General features: G+C 41.8%; 1 long non-coding RNA gene across 1 annotated transcript in view; it reads right to left on the reverse strand.

The window, feature by feature from the left end:
• Positions 1–3,873: 3,873 nt before the first annotated feature.
• The window catches only part of LOC109497482, a 59,120-nt gene continuing 45,128 nt past the window's right edge, over positions 3,874–17,865 (reverse strand). Inside the window, exon 2 of the long non-coding RNA XR_002153716.2 lies at positions 3,874–5,265. This is a non-coding gene — a long non-coding RNA (uncharacterized LOC109497482). The remainder of the gene's footprint in view (positions 5,266–17,865) is intronic.

The following is a 17,865-nucleotide window of genomic DNA, read 5'->3' on the forward strand; positions in this document are numbered from 1 at the left end:
GCTGCTGGGACTACAGGTGGCTGAGAGTTCTAAGCCGACATCTCGGTGAGGGAATTGCCCTCAGCTGAAGACAGCTGCCTTGTCCAAATTCTCAACCCTTCCTGGGGGCAGCGCCTACCCAATGACTGTTAAATGCAAAGGTAAGAAGGCCCAGTACTTTTGCATCAAGTCGGGTAAACTCTGCAGGGTCATTCCATATCCAGAGCAGCCCACAGGATCCACTAAGGCCTTTTTTGTAACTGCATTGCAGTTCAGCTTCTCCTTCTGTCCCATCTTATTCCCTTCACTCACAAAAGCACTTCCTAATTACCTTTTAGAATACAAATCTTTATCTCAGAGCCTGTTTCTTAGTGAACTTGTATGGCAACAGTTGGGGTGGAGGAGCAGGAGAGGTCTGGAAAAGCAGACATTAGAATATGCTACCACAAGGACCTCATCCACAGTGGTAAGATGAAGCACTGATAGACCCTGAGATGCATTGATAGGACTTTTAAAACTTTCTCTAGGGTGAAGTAGGGTGGAAAATAGTGGAAGGGTATGTGTTGGCAGGTGTAAGGTGTCAAGCATCTGAGATGTGGGGTAGATAATAATTCAAGGACTATGGATGGCTATTGCTGGGAAAAGAGATGCATTGGAGAAAAACCATAAAAGACTAAGTATAATTAATTACTAATTAAAGCTAAATGTTAATACCAGAAGTCTTCTTTGGAAGCATATAGAGAAACTCTCATATCTTACAGCCAGAGGACAGAGAAATCTGAGTGTCAGATTCAGGACTCAATTATAAGAATAGCAGAGCCCCAGAGGATATTGAATTCTCAACCCAGAACGTATTCCACATCAGAATTTGGTCTCTGATTAGGAAGGGGTGAGCCACTGACACTTGGGATGGAAACACCTCCACTGATGCACTAAAAAATCTGAAATCCCCAGATTTCCCTAAACATTTTGGGTCTGCAGAACTGGTTCACCCTTTCTGCCAAAGGCTAGCACTCAACACTTGCCTGAAGACAATGCAAGGGATCTACTTGCATAACAACACATGCTGCTCTCTGGAAGACAGCCCCAAAGAGAGCCCCAGTGGTCCCAGTTTCCTGATACAGCCACTCTTCTCTAGCCTCCTTTTGCTCTGAATGGAACTGACTTTTTTAACCAAAAAGTTAGTTTTAACCAAAATTTTTTTTTCTTTTTTCTTTTTTTTTGGGGGGGGGGGTTAAGGGGGTCATCACCCACTCTGGGGAAAGCCAGCTGCTATGCTGTAAGGATACTCAAACAGCATTATGGATGGGGCACTCAGTGGCTCAGTCGGTTAAGCATCCAACTATGGCTCAGGTCATGATCTCACAGGTCATGATCTCACGATTCATGGGTTCGAGCCCCATCATGTTGGGCTTTGTGCTGATAGCTCAGAGCCTGGAGCCTGCTTCGGATTGTGTGTCTTCCTCCCCCTCTGCCCCTTCCCCACTCCCACTCTGTTTCTCTCTCTCTCTCTCAAAAATAAATAAACATTAAAAAAATTTTAATCAAAACAAAAAAGCATTATGGAAAAATACACAAGGCAAGGAACTGCAATAAGTAGCCAGCAAGCAACTAAGACCTCCTGCCAACAGCCATGTTATGAGCCTTCCTGGAAGCCTTCAAATGAATACAGCTCCAGGCAACATCTTGACTGCAATTCATGAAAGACCCTGAGCCAGAAACACAGAGCTAACCCACACCCAAATTCTTGATCCACAAAAACTGGGAGATAATAAATTTTGTTGTTTTAAGATGCTAGATTTTGAGGTAATTTGTTAGACAACAATAAATAACTAATATAGGCTCTCAGGATCTATTCCCACCTCCCATCTAGGTCATCAGATCAATAACTGGGGTTAAATCACAACATAACCTAATTGGTAAGTTCTGAGTCTTTTAAGAAACACACACACACACACACACACACACACACACACACACACACACACCCTTCCCAAATAAACTATAGGATCTAGCTAGCACATGCCAGCAGAAACTATGATACTATGTTTGTGACAGAGGATTTAATATCTCAGGAGACAATGCTAAAACATATCAAGGATGGATTTTGGATATTTGGCAAAAGCAGTGAAGTGGAAATGCCAGAACCACCATGGCAAACTGGAAAAAGAGATCAAAGGGCTCAGAGAAGTAGGCATGCTGAAGTAGATACACTAAATAAGACGAGAAAATGCATCAGAAAACTTTGTTCCATGGGATCCCCAAGAAGACACTCTGTTTACCAAAGTGACAGGAAATGTCCTAGTAGAGGGGCACCAACATCCCTGAGAAGTTTCAATGGTGGACATCTTCTATAGGCCAGACTGATGGTAGTGGATGTTACTATAGAATCAGACTCATCGATTATAATGGGAATAGCAGCATCCTGAAAAGAGGCCAGGTAGCCACCCTTAACCACCAGAAGCAAGAAGTCACAAATGCTATAATTCATGGAGATGGTTAATAGAATACAGAATTTCTAGGGCAAGCCAAAAGGGTAATATTCAATCTATACAAACAAAAGAAATCAAGGATGGGTGATCAAGAGACCAGGGACAATATAATGAAAAGTCATGATCTCTAGTCCAATTTCTGGATCTGAGCCAGTGTTTAACATGGAACATACTGACTGAGAGAAAAGTCCCCCAAGGAAGGAGAACCCTATAACATCATGATAAGTATATATAGTAATGATCACTTGAATCCCTCCCTAAAGGGATCAGTGGTCATTTATTCAGAAAGTTGTACACTTGGAAAAGGGGAAATCGTAAACAATTTGAGGACTGTTGGACAAAGGACACAGGTTGACATTGAAAATCTGGGCTCAGATTTATCACCCCCTTCAGGGCTTAGCATTCAGTGCCTTCACCTGCTGGAGTGTTGGCAGCTAACAGCTATCAGCTAATCCCTCTTGAGGCATTGCTGTCTGCTGAAGAGTTTCTTTGTCCAAGATCACACTCCCTTCCTGGGGACAGCTTACATCCAGAGACTGGACAATGTGGGAATGTAAGACCGACCCCCTTTGTCTCAGTTTAGGATAACGCTGGAGGGCCATTGTGGCTGCACAGCCACTCATGGGATTAGTGAAGCTTTTCATACAATTGCATCACAGTTCACCTTCTCTCTCTCCCTGGTAATGCCATCTTCACTTCCCCAAAGTACTGATCCCTAGAGGACACCCCAATCCCTGATCTGCATGCAAATCTCCATCTTACACTCTATGGAACAAGGAGCCCCAATGGCAGCACATGCATTATTTCATTTGCTCCTCACTACAGTTTTACTATTATCTTTCTCTTAAAAAGGAAACTCAAGTCCTAAGATCTTCAGTGTGAACTTGTATGCTCCCCAGTTCTAGAGCCTACACTCTTCATCAAAGTGGATAAGCAAACTCTAATCCCTGTGCTCTAATTAGGCAGATACCCTCCTGGAAGAGACTCTGGGTACAGCCAGTCAGGCACTGACTCCCAAGAGTTTGTAATTCTCTCTTGTGCTTGTGATGCTGTTTTCCTGACCTGACCAACTGACAACCCAGCCCTGTAGATCCCAGATCTCAAGGTAACTGGAGCAACCTGAATGCACACAGCCTTTGTCCTATGTATTCAGCGGTTTAATAAGTGATTTGTGGCTAGGAAGTTACATAACTATAGAGATCATTCAGGTCTGCATCATGTCTTTCTTCCCTCCCCACCCCCAAGTTGTCAGTTCCTCCTTTGAGTAAGGCTCTGTCTCCCAGTCTCCCCCAAGTTCTAAGGTGTCAGATATAGGAAATGCTTGCTTCGAATGTGGCTAAAACTGCATCCACTTGGCAGAGAAACAGACTGTCATCAACAGCTGCAATGAACCTAGAGGCCCTTTGTGTTTTAGAACAACTTTATTCTCATTTTACTCTGAGAAATCTCTTAGACAATGTCTGGACTCCCATCAACTTCTACACATACACAACGTTTATAAGTAACCAGGCAGGGCAATGAAGCATGTTTAGTCATTTTGCATAAGAACTTCCCTTGCACAACTTCTATATATAACTCACTTGGCAACCCCCTTTTCTACCCATTGAGGCACCAGTGCAGAACATGTTCTTAGGAGTGCTCATGGCAATTTCTGTTGTGAACCAGGAGTGCCGGGCTCCTTGAGGCAATGGAAAGAAAATTCCAGGTGTTATGTTTCCCTTACCCCTTATATTCACATCACCAATATCTCCTAGACTTGCCTCGTTATTCTCAGTCATGGTTCTTCTGCCTGGGAAGATCTGTCTCCTTCCCCTGATCCACATGTTCAGCTCATTCCTGCCCTTGTTCTCCTCTCATGTAATTTTCCACCTTTCTCCCCCCAGCAGGAGAGACTTTGATTCCTTCAGTCATCCATGTGCACTGCACCCTCTCCCAAGAAAGCATCCCTGAGGAACCCCATTCCACCATGATCATTCATGAAGTCTTATCAGCACGTACTTACACAGATATTGGAGTATAATTGCCAATTTTCAATGGAATATGATAGAGTTTTAGAGTCAGAATATGATTTCTAAGATCACACTTTTTACTGGAATGTGATCTTGGGGAAGTCCCTCCTACTTCAAGCTTCACTGTCCTCATTTGTAAAATGGAGATAGTAAAGCCTACACAACGTATTTGTGGAGAAAATTAATGAGGTAAAGTAATGGGAAGTGACTTTTACATTTTCAAGTGTTATAAAAATGTTAATTATCATTATTGTGTTGTTTCTCCCCCATGGGCCCTCTGAGGCCACATCTTCTACTTCCTTTCTAACTCTCCCCTGGGTCACATACAGTGCCAGTAACGCTGTAAGCTAATATTAGATGCAGTGTTAAGAATAAAAGGAAACCACTTACCTAATAGAAATAAAGCAAAATCGTAACCATATTAAACACATTATAGACATTTTTCCACAGAGTGAATCTAGAATGTGCTTGACAGGGAAACATCCTGAAAAAGGATGAAATTTATTTGGAGCCCTCTCTTGCTGATCTATACTGAATGGAAGAGGGATAGCGTTGAGACACATCTATTCCTCATTCTAACATGAGGCCAACGTTGCTAACAAGGGATAATTGGCCTCTGGAACCCTTGTTAGTTTTCCCCCAAAAGGCTGCTACCTTGAAATAACCAGATTTTTGAAATCCTCCTTAAAGAGATCATTTTTATCTCCACGGTATGATCAGTTCCTCTTCAATATCTGATGCAACGCTTAGTGTTTTCCATTGCTTTCTAGCTGTGTCAGATTTCCCTAGAAGACAGAAATGAAAGTGATGACTAAGAAGATTGCACTTAAAATTCAAATTTTTGACCTACACACTGATTCCCCCACCCACCCCTCCCATTCCTGTCTCCTAGACTTCCAAAGGAGGAAATCACCATTTTTACATAGTGTAAAGCCTTCAGCTTACACCATTCCATGTAGACTTGCAATCTCTAAGCACGAATTTAGTTCATCTGGTTGAAACTATATAAAGCAGAACCAATTCAGAGAGCTCAGACTTTTTTCTATTTTCCTAACAATCTTCTGAATAGACAGAAAGGGTTACAAGCCAAAAGTGTAACAGTTAGGTCTATTTCCCCTCTGTCACAATTAGGTATTTACTTATCTCTGCCACCCCCAACATTGGTTCATATTCTATATTCTAGTCTTGCCCCCGAGTCCAATTATTTAAAGCATCATGTCTGTAATGGAGAAAGACATTGGAGGCAAAAGAAAAAGAGAGTGAGTGGGGGGAAACATAACAATAATATGGAGACTTCAGGCTACCTCAACATGTTGTCATAAAACATTTCCCTCACAGAAACAGAATGAAATTTCTCAATTGTTTTTACTTTTCTTCAATGACCCAGACTTGAGTAATACAGCCAGTACTTTGATGGCTATCTAAGATAATTAAATGATTATGCTGACGTGTTAATGGAGCTCATTTTCCAGTGCAGTCTGTTCTAGATATGCTCACTGAAATCAAAGTCATCTAGAATTTAGCGGCATTTTAGCCCTGCTCTCTACCAAAAGGCAGATTTCCTAGTCTGCCAAGCTATCAAAAAGTAGATGATTAGATGGCACAAACTTTATTAAGGGATCTTTTGCAAGGAGGGCTGGTACCTCAGGTGTAGTACCGAACACCCTGCAGGAACTCTACACTTCCTCTATATATTTATAGAAAGCCATGCACTGGAACTACAACACTGATCAGAACTACTCCTGAACAGAAGTTCCTGGTTGGTCTTAGATTGACCCATTAGCAGATAATTGTAACACAAGTCAGGTGATAGCAAATATACAGGGCCAGGGACTGGGGGCAGTGTAGGGGTATAGAGAAGGAGTTGCCGGATCATGTCTTAAAAGAGCAGCAGGAACTGGGCAGGAAAAGAGAAGAAAAAAGGCCAACCCAGGCAAAGGGAGCAGCCAGAACAAAGAATCAAGACAATAAGAGAATGTCCTGTGCAGAGAATCAGCAAACATTTTTATCCCGTGTGTTTTTTATATGGTGTTTTTTACAGCTACCATTTTGTAAGTCAAGCCTGCCATTTTGTTTCTCTCTTGTTTTGGAGCCCCCTGGAGATGTTGGTCTGTGAAGCACTATCTCTAACTCTCACTGTGAGGTCACCTCCCTCAAGGTTCTACTGCTTTAATGGCCCTACATCACCACTCCTAGGAAACTCAGAGGTCCAGTAACCTGGGGTGAACTGAGCAAGGAGGTTCTCCCCTTATCGTGGCCTGCTGTGAGGGAGGGGTCCTCAAGTAGTGCTCTCATGTCTTCCATAACATTAAAAGAGAGAGCCTTTGCAGGCTTTACCTCAGCCCACTGGGTTCTCTCCAAAACCAAAGGACTCAGAAATGACTCCATGGGGGTCTGCCATGGGAGTTGAGGAAATTACCGATTCTTCTTCAGAATCTCCCTTTCCCCCCACAAAGCCTAGAAGCTTTGATGTGGGGCCAAGCTCCTTTTCCCTTAGGCACTCATCTCTCCCAGATAGTTCCTCACTCCACCCGCCCTCTGACTTTTGGCTGGCTGCCCAAGCAGTTTACCAGACAGCCCGGATGTGCCTCAATCCTGATAGAGTATACATCCAAGGCCAGAGCTGGGGTCCCTTCTACCACATTTCTTTCTACTTTAAGCACAAATGAGAAAGTAAATCTCCAAACATCATTTTTAATATTAGAAACTGTTAACAGCAGATGCCTCTGGAGATGGAATCATCAGCTGGGGAGCAGGGTGGAGGGAGACTGACTTTTTTACACACTTTTTAGTCGTTATATTGTGCTGTGCTTATGGATTGCCTATTCAAGAACTGTCATTTTCTATAAAATTACTGTAGAAAGAAAAGTAATTTTTTTGAAACCCACAGTTTTAAGAATATTTTTGAGAATGCAATACTAAGGCCTTTCCTATGTTCTAAGATGGCTCAATAATATTATAGGTAAAAAGTCAGTAGGTTAAAAAAATGTGGTGATTAAGAAGACAGACCTCAGACAATAAACTCACCTTGAGGCTTTAATAATTAAATTTAATCTCTCTGTGCCTTAATTTCGACACCTGTAAAATGGGGATAATTGTGAGACTTATTGTGAGATTAAATGAACTAATACATATGAAGCATTTAGTGTTTGCCCCATAGTGAATGCTGTATAATTGGTTGCTAACAATCACCCTTAAAAGTTGCTGTTCACCTTTGTCACCTTCTGCTATAGCATGTGGTAAGAAAAGGTTCAGGTGAGTAAAGCACATCTCTGAGAAGTATTAAAAATGAAATCTGAGTGCTTTCAAAGCCCTTGTCACACTTCGCTGTCTCCAGCCTGCGGGAAAAGCACTTTCTTTCACGTGAGTCACTTCTACTTCCTCGGCCTCCAATAGCCTCCCATACACAGTATAAGACCTGAGTCAGGGACCCGAGTTCAAGCTCTTGTTCCTCCACTAACCCGACATGTGTCTTGGACAAACCACAAGGCCTCTAGTCTTAATTTCTTCACAGGAGTGTCATAGGGCCAAGCAAGCTACTGCATGTGAAAGGGCTTTGTACTGCCCAAACTCTGCACACAAGATGTAGTTATTTCGAAAATACCCAACTGATGACCTATTAAATGGAATAGTCAAGTTCAATAGAACAAGTGTCCATCTGGGAAGTGGAAGCACCCAGAAACTTCCACACTACCATGAGAAAAGTTTACTTTTTGGTAAAAACTCTGCAATTATTGAATCAACTGCTGAAGGAATAGCCCCCTCCCAGAATGTTCTGCTGGTGGGGTTGCTGGTACCCCCTCTGCCACCACCACCTCAAGGTAGAAGAGTCCTGAAACTCTAAACGGTTCCTTTTCTCTTCCAGACGTTTCTTCTGGGATCCACACTCTGGGTCCTGTCACTTCTCTGGAATAACCTGTCTCCTTTCACATCCAAGGCACCAAAACATACTGCAGATTCCTATAGTTCAATCCACAGTGACTTGTAATCAGTTCAAAAAATCTCGGAGAACCAAGTTTACCAGTTCTGTGACTTCAAAGTAAGTCAATTTATCTCTCTAGGCCACAGTTTCCTTGCTAGGAAAATGATATTTCAGATTCTAAGAGTCAACATGAGGTTGGCACAAGTGTAAACTTAGCACTGTTTCCTATCTCTCCATGCCTTCTGGTTGATTCCATAAACCTCCACCCCCTGGCCCAAGCTGAAATCCATCTAACAGCTCTCTCTGGTTTTGAAGAAGGTGGGTCCTGACATGTTTTTGTTCTCAGGGGTGAAAGGTTGCTCTCCTCCCATCCTGGCCCACCTGGCCAGGGTCCTCACATAGCTGTTGCTTAGTAAATTCTTGCTTAGTGAAGAGACAAAGAAAAGAATGTACGGATAAATGGATTAACTTGTTCATTCCTTCAACAAATGTTTACTGAGTGTCTATTATATACCAGAGAGTGTAGTTCTGTAAGAACGTGATCCACCTATTGGGTGGAAGTGGAGGTGAGGGGGCACGGGAGGCTTCCCCTAAGGAAGTAAAATCTGGCTGAGACCTGAACAAAGAGCAGGAGGTAACGCTACCAGGAGCATTCATGGGACCTGAGGCCCTGGAACTGGAAAGAAGAAAGAAATGAGTGGATGAAAGAACGAACGAGTGAATGAATGAATGAACTAACAGACCAGTGAGTGAATGGGTGGCCTGCCTTACCCTCCGTTACTGACATTCTACCTCTTTTTGAATTAGTGCCTCTTTGGTGCCTGACATATGTGGTTACATTTCATCAGTGTGTAAAGCAGGTGTGAGCCCTGGACACCTACTCCTGTGGTTAGAAAAGAATCTTGCAGTATCTGTATCAACACCTCCTCCTTGGTTCCTATTGTATGGAAAACAATCATTATCCAAATGGATGGCTGAGGAATTTCAGACTTTCACTACTTCAGGGGGTTCACTTCTCTCCTCTCTTCACTAACTCACCCAAGTTTCTCCAAATGACAGCTTCCATTTCAACCCTTGTCCGTTATCAGTGTAACTGAAACACCACCCCAGATTGGCTATGGTAATTTAGATTTTTTTTTTTAATTTTGCAATAAAATCCAGTAAATCCAGTATAGAATTTAACCGTGTCTTTTCTCTTAAGGCGAAAATCCTCAAGGGAGATAAGATTACGAAGCAGAAAGAAAAAAAAAAACAAAAAACTTTTGTCATTCCTGAGAAGGGGGGAGGAAAGGGGGGAAAAAAACCCTGTAAATGTCACTACTGACTAATCCCATCTATTTTTGGAAGGCCCTGGGGGGTTTCAGGGCTTTCCATGCGGTAAATTAAACAGCGACATTCCTCTGAAAAAGGAATGTGCAGCCTTTGCTCCCTGGCTCACCTGTGTCAGCCATAATCAGGAGCCTGAAGGGTGAGTGGGAATTCCGGGGGCAGAATTGGAAACTGCACCCACATGCCCTCGGGTACTGCAGATCACTGGCATTTTTAAAGCCTATGAATCAAGCGTGACCCTAATCTGATAGCTTTCCCGGGGCCACTATGGACCTGTGAGGGTGCTCTTTTAGCACGGGCGTCCCCTGCTGTGTCTACTACTGTTGACTCCATTTACACCTGACTTGGGACAATAGACGGCAAGGTCAGATGCCCAGATCTGTCTGTTCCCCTGAGCCTGCCCTGAGCTCTAGCAAATCCACGTGAGTCCTACAAAGCATGTCTCTTGTTAAAAGTTCAGAAAACGTTTCGTCGTTAAAAACGCACTGGTATTCCCCGGAGAAGAAGTAAAGCTGGGCACACAGGTAAATATGTTCTTGCCATGTTTTTAAGTTCTACCCTACTTGTAAGTACTTCTCATATCCACCACTTCGAGTCTTTGTACATCAGGTTGATGGTGTTAGATGGAAAATAAATTTTTGAAATGATGGTTCATTACACGAATCTCTCTACTTTTGTGCATGTTTGAGATTTTCCATGTTAAGTGGAAAGAAAAATAAGTAACACAGCACTTCACATGCTGTAGGATTCTTGATGCTTTTACGTGCTCCTCTTCAGCCCAACCAAAGACATGGCAAGTGGGAAACCTCAGACAGCGGAGCTCCCCGCTGCTGAGTCTGTCCCCAATCCCAGCTCATTTCGCTCAGTTGCGTAGAAATGGCACTCCATTTTTTTTATTGCATTTTACATCCCACCAATACTTGCATAAAGAAACTCTGTCTCACCGTGATTAAAATTAAAGTTTCATTTCTCCTAAGAAGGGAATTACATATTAACAGGCATTCTGGTGTTATTCTTACCTTTTATTTAAAAGGTAAAGCTTTTAAGGACATTAATAATTGCAATACTATTATTGGAAGTAAATTTTATTCCTGTGTCTAGAAAACATATTAGCAAATGATGATGTCACAGTAGTTGAATTTCGCAATACAACAATTGAGGATTTTACAACTACCTTAAGTCTAGACCACAACACAGGTAAGTAAAACACAGAACATGAATTCTGTAATTGCCATCACCACAAAAAGAAAAATCCATTGCACATTTACAAAGTTAATAATAATGCATAGCGTGCTTGCAGATAATCACGGGGGTGAAGGTACACTGGTTCTTAGGAACTGTTATAAAAATTCCACAACCCACTTACACAACTTTGGGTCACAAGTATTCTACCCCCAGTTGAAAACCATTCTCTTAGCAGATGTTTTTAATACACCCAAAGCCAGGACAAATTGACATTCCCTTTCCTCCTGCCCTGCAGATGGAGACTATTGGACACATGGAGGAGGGGCAGACAGCTGAGGACTCCATGCCAACTCTGAGTGGAGCGCTATTCCCGCCCCACCCCACAATACCCCAGCTTGGCCCTGACGTCAAACCAGCTTCCTGGGCTCTGGATGAGAACAGAAAACAAATTCCTCATGCTCCAGTAAAGCGTCCACTAGTTATTCGAAAGAAAGCCTTAGAATCTGCTTGATAATATGGATCATTTTGAACTAACAGGATGATGGCCAGTCTGAATTAGTGAAAAACCTCCTTTATGCTTTAATGTGATTTATAGGACCATTTTTATTTATTTATTTTTTTAATTTTTTTTTTCAACATTTATTTATTTTTGGGACAGAGAGAGACAGAGCATGAATGGGGGAGGGACAGAGAGAGAGGGAGACAGAATCGGAAACAGGCTCCAGGCTCCGAGCCATCAGCCCAGAGCCCGACGCAGGGCTCGAACTCACAGAGCACGAGATCGTGACCTGGCTGAAGTCGGACGCTTAACCGACTGAGCCACCCAGGCGCCCCAACAGGACCATTTTTAAAAGTAGTTTTACTACTTTCAAAATCATGGTGTAAATCTAATGCAGGCTAACAAAGGACTGTTTTATGCGGGTCTCTTGCTTGGGGACTAGGTTAAGAAAGACTTTCAACATACTCATTCATTAAGTTCTAAAATGTCCAAATGGAGCTTGGTAACCATTGTTTTTTTCAGCTTTTTGTTTGTCTGTTTTTAAGCCATATATATATATATATATATATATATATATATATATACATTTCTATTCCCATTCCAACATAATAGCAATGGCTTTTGCCTAGTTTAATTTGTTGTATCTACTATTTGTACACTCTATCTTAATTACATTATGACCTCTTCTTAGAATATCAGGTGCATGTAAGAAGGAAAAGCTGTACCACCAGGCTTTCTTAAGAATCCCCATTCCAGTGGCGCCTGGGTGGTGCTGTCTATTAAGCGACCAATTCTTGGCTTTGGCTCAGAGCATGATCTAACAGTTCATGAGGTTGAGCCCCAATACAGGCTCTGCACTGACAGCATGGAGCCTGCTTGGGATTGTCTCTCTCCCTCTCTCTGCCCCTCCCCTGCTCACATGTTCTCTCTCTCTCTCTCAAAATAAATAAATAAACATTAAAAAAAAAAAAATCCCTGCTCCAGGACAAAGGGGCAACTAACAATCTGCAAGAGCAAATGCAGAGTGAAGCATAAAGCAAAAGCATCAACACAGCTTCCCAGAGGTGCACAAGCAGTGCCAGGGCCCCATGCTGAAGATGAACATGAGCTGTGTGAGTTCAGTAAGCACATCGGTTCCAGCCCCACCACACCCATGGTGCCTGCACACATATAGTATGCATGCCTATTCCTTGGATCAGTCTCCTTTCTCTCACCCAGAGCTATCCTGTAGAAGTTGGTATATTGACCCCTATTCCAGAATCCTGAGGGAGTCTAGCCCCACAAATAAGTACTCTCACTCATATTAAAAGGCAGATTCAGCATCCCAATATGCTCTTCCAGATTAAACAAGGCTCAGCAGAGTAAGGTTCCATGTAAACAACAGTACAAGTTCAGGGAGAAGATATGACTTGGCCAGAGGAGGTAAGAATAAATATACAAGCAGAACTTCTAGTTACACTTAAAGAATTAAAGATTTGTATTTATTCACCCCAAACCCATAAAAATGGCATTACAAAAAAAATGTAAAGGAGGAAAAAACCTAAACAGCCAAGGGAGTCTGTGTATGAGACTTCAGCCACAGGTGTGGGCAGAGTGAAATACCAACAGAAAACGGGGACATTAAGTGGAAGAGTCACTCTGGATAATGAGACATGCAGGTGCACTGACATCGCCCCTTTTGCTAACCTTTGTGAGGCTGAGCTATCAGAATACTTGCAAGGCAGGTTTCTGTCCTCCAGTCAAGAAATTGGACAACTCCTTTCTGGGGAAACTGAATACGCCAGAAGAGACCTGCCCCCACATCCTGCATATACTGACATTTAAGGTCTTCCAACAGAAAAATCAAGAGCTCTCCCATATCTCTCTTCAGAAAAGCGTACCAACTAACAAGCCCCACCTACATAAAACTTCCCATATATATTTTAGTACCTCTCCCTTGGTTGGTACTTACAAATAAGTAACCAAGACATTTGAAAAAAATCCACATCATTGAAAGAAATAAACCAAATAAACCAACACAAAGAAGAAACTCAGGAGAAATTAAAAAATAAGAATTAGAAAAAACAATGTTTTAAGTCAATATTAATTTCCTCAGAGCTAAAAGAAGATATATTCATGCAATAAGATACTTTTTAAAAATTTTTAATTTATTTTTGAGAGAGACAGAGAGAGAGAGCACTGCAGGAGAGGAGTGAAGAGGTAGGGGGGACAGAGAATGTGAAGCAGGCTCCATGCTAACAACAGAGAGCCTGATGTAGGACTTGAACTCATAAACCGTGAGATCATGACCTGAGCCAAAGTTGGGCTCGCCCTTAACTGACTGAACCACCTAGGTGTTCTAACAAGACACCATTTTTAAAAAGAGAGCTCTTGGGAATTCTAAATATGACAGCAATGATGAAAAGCTCAATATGTTAAATAATAAAGCTGATGATGATGATAATAACAATAAAATAAACAAAATACTAAAGCTGAGCAAATCTCCCAGAATGAATAGGAAAAACAGAAAGCAATGAAAAAGAGAAAAAAGGTTTGTTTGTTTGTTTGTTTGTTTGCTTTTAATATGACATTAATACAGAAGGGCCAATATCCAGAAAGAAAGAATAGTGAAAACAGAGTAAGAAAGAGAGGGAAAGAGGGTGGGAAACCAGGAAGTGGAAGGAAGAAAGAAAAGTAATCCTCATAAATAATGCAGCTCATATGTAGTTGGGACTGAAGTAACTTGGCACGCCATAGAACATTAAGCCAACAACGGCAAAAATGGGAAACTATCAAAATTTATAGTATAGTCCTCAAAATATTCAAGAACTGGCAGTCCCAGATACTTCAGAACCTGAGGGCTAACCACCCCATTAGAAAATAGTAGGTTTATTCTTTGAAGACATTCTTTCTGGATTGGAGGTCAACTGGCCCAGCTGTTGGTTTGGGAACAGAACCACAAACTAGGGCATATAGTGGCCATAAAATGCTGAGACTGCCAGCCCTATTTCCTCAATTGGCTATGAGAACACTGACAGCATAACCTTGTAACTTAACAGGGGATAAGAAAAGTTTTTTTCTGGAGAATATGACCAGCCCAAGAAAAAAGACCAGAAAAAAATAAACCAGGTTTCCTACAATAAACAGTACTTCCAGATCATGCTACAGTGAAGCTCAAAGTCAACAAGCCCCATCTACAAGCTTAGAGGTTCCAGTTAGCTTTTTAGTCCTCTGTTCTAATCCTGAGCAGACATCCAAGGATTATCAGATATCTAAGGAAGGCGTAAAACAAGAAAACTAGATAACAAAACAAATGGATAAAAACAACTTGGAGGAAACAAAATATATAGGGATTAAAACAAATTAAAAATTGTCATTAATACTCTCAGGAAAATAAGAGACAATGTTATACTCTTAAAACAATACTAGGAAACTTGAAAAGCAATACCCAGGTTAAAAAAAGAGAAGTGGTAGAAGGGTGCCTAGGTGGCTCAGTTGGTTGAGTGTCCAACTTTGATTCAGGTTGTGATCTCACAATTGGTGGGTTCAAGTCCCACATCAGGCTTGCTGCTGTCAGCGAGGAGCCTGCTTTGGATCCTCTGTCCCCTCTCTCCCTGCCCCTCCCCAGCTTGTGCTTTCTCGCTCAAAAAATAACAAACATTAAAAAAAAGAGAGAAATATTAGAAATTAATAAACATGGCGGTAATAATGAGAAACGACAAAAAAAAAATGATTAGAAAATAAAGTTGAGGTATTCTCCTAAAAAGGAGAGTATAACAGAGGGAACAACAGAAAAGAAAAAGTAAAGACATTAGAGGACCAATCCAGGATTTCCAATATCTAATTAACAAGAGTTTCAGAAAGAGGGAACAGAACACCAAGGGGAGGAAATCATCAATAAAATAATTCAAGCAAATTTCTCAGAAGTGAAAGATAGGAGTTTCCAGATTTCCTGAAAGGGTCACAGAAGGCCCAACATAATAGGTGAAAACAGGCCCATGCCCGGGAACATTTATTATGTTTCAGAACTGGAGACAAAGGTAAGATCCTTTTTGTCTTGACTACTAGGGGATGTTCTCCACCAAAACAAAAGAGTAAACCAAGAAAGAGGAAGAGATAAGGAATTCAACTCAGAAGAAAAACAGGGCATTCCAAGGTTGATTAGTGCAACATTCTAAGATGGCAGTGCTGCAACAGCATGGCGAGCCCTCAACCCAGATAGAATAAGGTTAGGGTGGGGGTGGGGAGGCTCTATTTAAGAGAAAGAAAGAGACTGGTAGATTACCTCATGTTGGTTGATCTGGTGTCTACTAGAAGGTAGGTACAAAGAAAATGAAATAAGTGGCGGGGGTGGGGGGTGGAGAGGCAACAATTAACTTCAGGAAAATCAAGAAGAAACAACCAGAGTCCACAATGCTCAACTGTGAATTATATTTGCATGAACAAGTTAGGTAAGCACAGAAGTTGATTAATCAAAAGTGTGTAATCTTGCCAGTATGGGACACAGGAACAGAGGGAAAGACAGCGTAAGAGTATTGGATGCCTATCTGCCATAACAGCTGTTAGAAAATGTCTAAAAGTCACAATTCAAAGCAGTATAATCTAAGCATATTATTTGGAAGTGCCAAGGTATATACTCCAGAAGAAACGGCCAAGAGAATCAACAGTGGTTGCCTCTGGGGAGGGGCCCTGTAAGAGTATAGGGAATGGTGCAGTTTTGTTATAAATTTTTTAATACTATTTAACTTTCTAAATGATGTACATGTATATCTTTGATAGAATAATTGAATTTCTTTTTTTTTTTTAAATTTTTTTTTTCAACGTTTATTTATTTTTGAGACAGAGAGAGACAGAGCATGAATGAGGGAGGGGCAGAGAGAAAGGGAGACACAGAATCGGAAACAGTCTCCAGGCTCTGAGCCATCAGCCCAGAGCCTGACGCGGGGCTCGAACTCACGGACCGCGAGATCGTGACCTGGCTGAAGTCGGACGCTTAACCAACTGCGCCACCCAGGCGCCCCTAATTGAATTTCTAAAAATGTTCTATTTTTTCCTTTTTTTAAAAATTTTTCTAATGTTTATTTCTTTTTGAGAGAGAGAGAGAGACAGAGTGCGGGCATGGGAGGGGCAGAGAGAGAGGGAGACGCAGAATCTGAAGCAGGCTCCAGGCTCTGAGCTGTCAGCACAGAGTCTGATGCGGGGCTTGAACTCACAAACTGTGAGATGATGACCTGAGCTGAAGTTGGATGGCACTTAACCGACTGAGCCACCCAGGCGCCCCTCTATTTTTTTCAAAATGAAAAAAAAAAAAAAAAAACCCAATTGTGAAGGACTTTAGTTCTTAATTAATTTAAGGAATCAACATGGTGATGGACTATTAACTCCTCCAGATAAGGGGCTGGTCTTACATTCCTCATTCCCAGCATCTAACAGAGAGTAGGAACTCAATGGATACTTGTTGTTTGATTAATTGTTCTACTAATAGGTATCTTGGGCTACATCAATGGAATGATAGGGATAAAGTTAACAGATAACACTCATCGAATATATCTGCTATGTGTCAGTCTTTATTCTAAGCACTGGGCATATATCACATCATTTAATTTTCATAACCCCATGAGAAAGATGCTGACATTGCCCCACTTTAGAGACAAGGACACTGAAGGACAGAGGAGTTCATACAATTGATTCTAAAATGTTTATTTATTTATTTTGAGAGGTGTGTGTGGGGGGGGCACATGCATGAGTCAGGGAGGGGCAGAGAGCCAGGGAGAGAGAGAATCCCAAGCAGGCTCCCCACTGCCAACACAGAGCTGGATACAGGGCTGTGAGATCATGACCTGAGCAGGAGTCAAGAGTTGGATGCTTAACAGACTGAGATACCAAGGTGATCTGTATAATTCACTCTAAATTACACAGCTAGGAAGTGTCAAAGCTGGATCTACACTCAGAATGGCTGGTTATAGTCTCCACTCTTCGCTAAGCTTCACAGTCAAGGATGAGGTGTCCTATGGTCAGGCCACAGTTGGAATATTCTGTTCTCTTTTGAACATAGAATCTCTCTCTCTCTCTCTCTCTCTCTCTCTCTCTCTCTCTCTCTCTCTCTCCCTCTCTCTCTCTCTCTCTCTCTCTCTCTCTCTCTCTCTCTTCAGTAGGGCAATGTGAGAAGACCAAAACTATGCAAGTAGGTGTGGGAAATAGGAATGGTTTGTCAATGCTGATAATCATGTCTAATGTCTAATTGTGTTTCAAGGGGGCTGGTAAAGAATAGTCTTGTTCTTTGTATCCCAAGTAGTAAAACTAGAACAGTGATACAGATTATCTGAAGCTATATTTCAGTTTAAGGAAGAACTTATCCACTGTTCAATGGGAAGTCAACTGCTTTGGAAACTAGGTGGTCCCGTTTCTGAAAGCTCATCAAACTCCAGGCTTAGAAGAAAATCTAAAAGACACTTCATCTAACCAGCCTCA

The sequence above is a fragment of the Felis catus genome, chromosome A2 (genome assembly GCF_018350175.1).
Source record: "Felis catus isolate Fca126 chromosome A2, F.catus_Fca126_mat1.0, whole genome shotgun sequence".
In the NCBI taxonomy this organism is placed as follows: Eukaryota; Metazoa; Chordata; class Mammalia; order Carnivora; family Felidae; genus Felis; species Felis catus.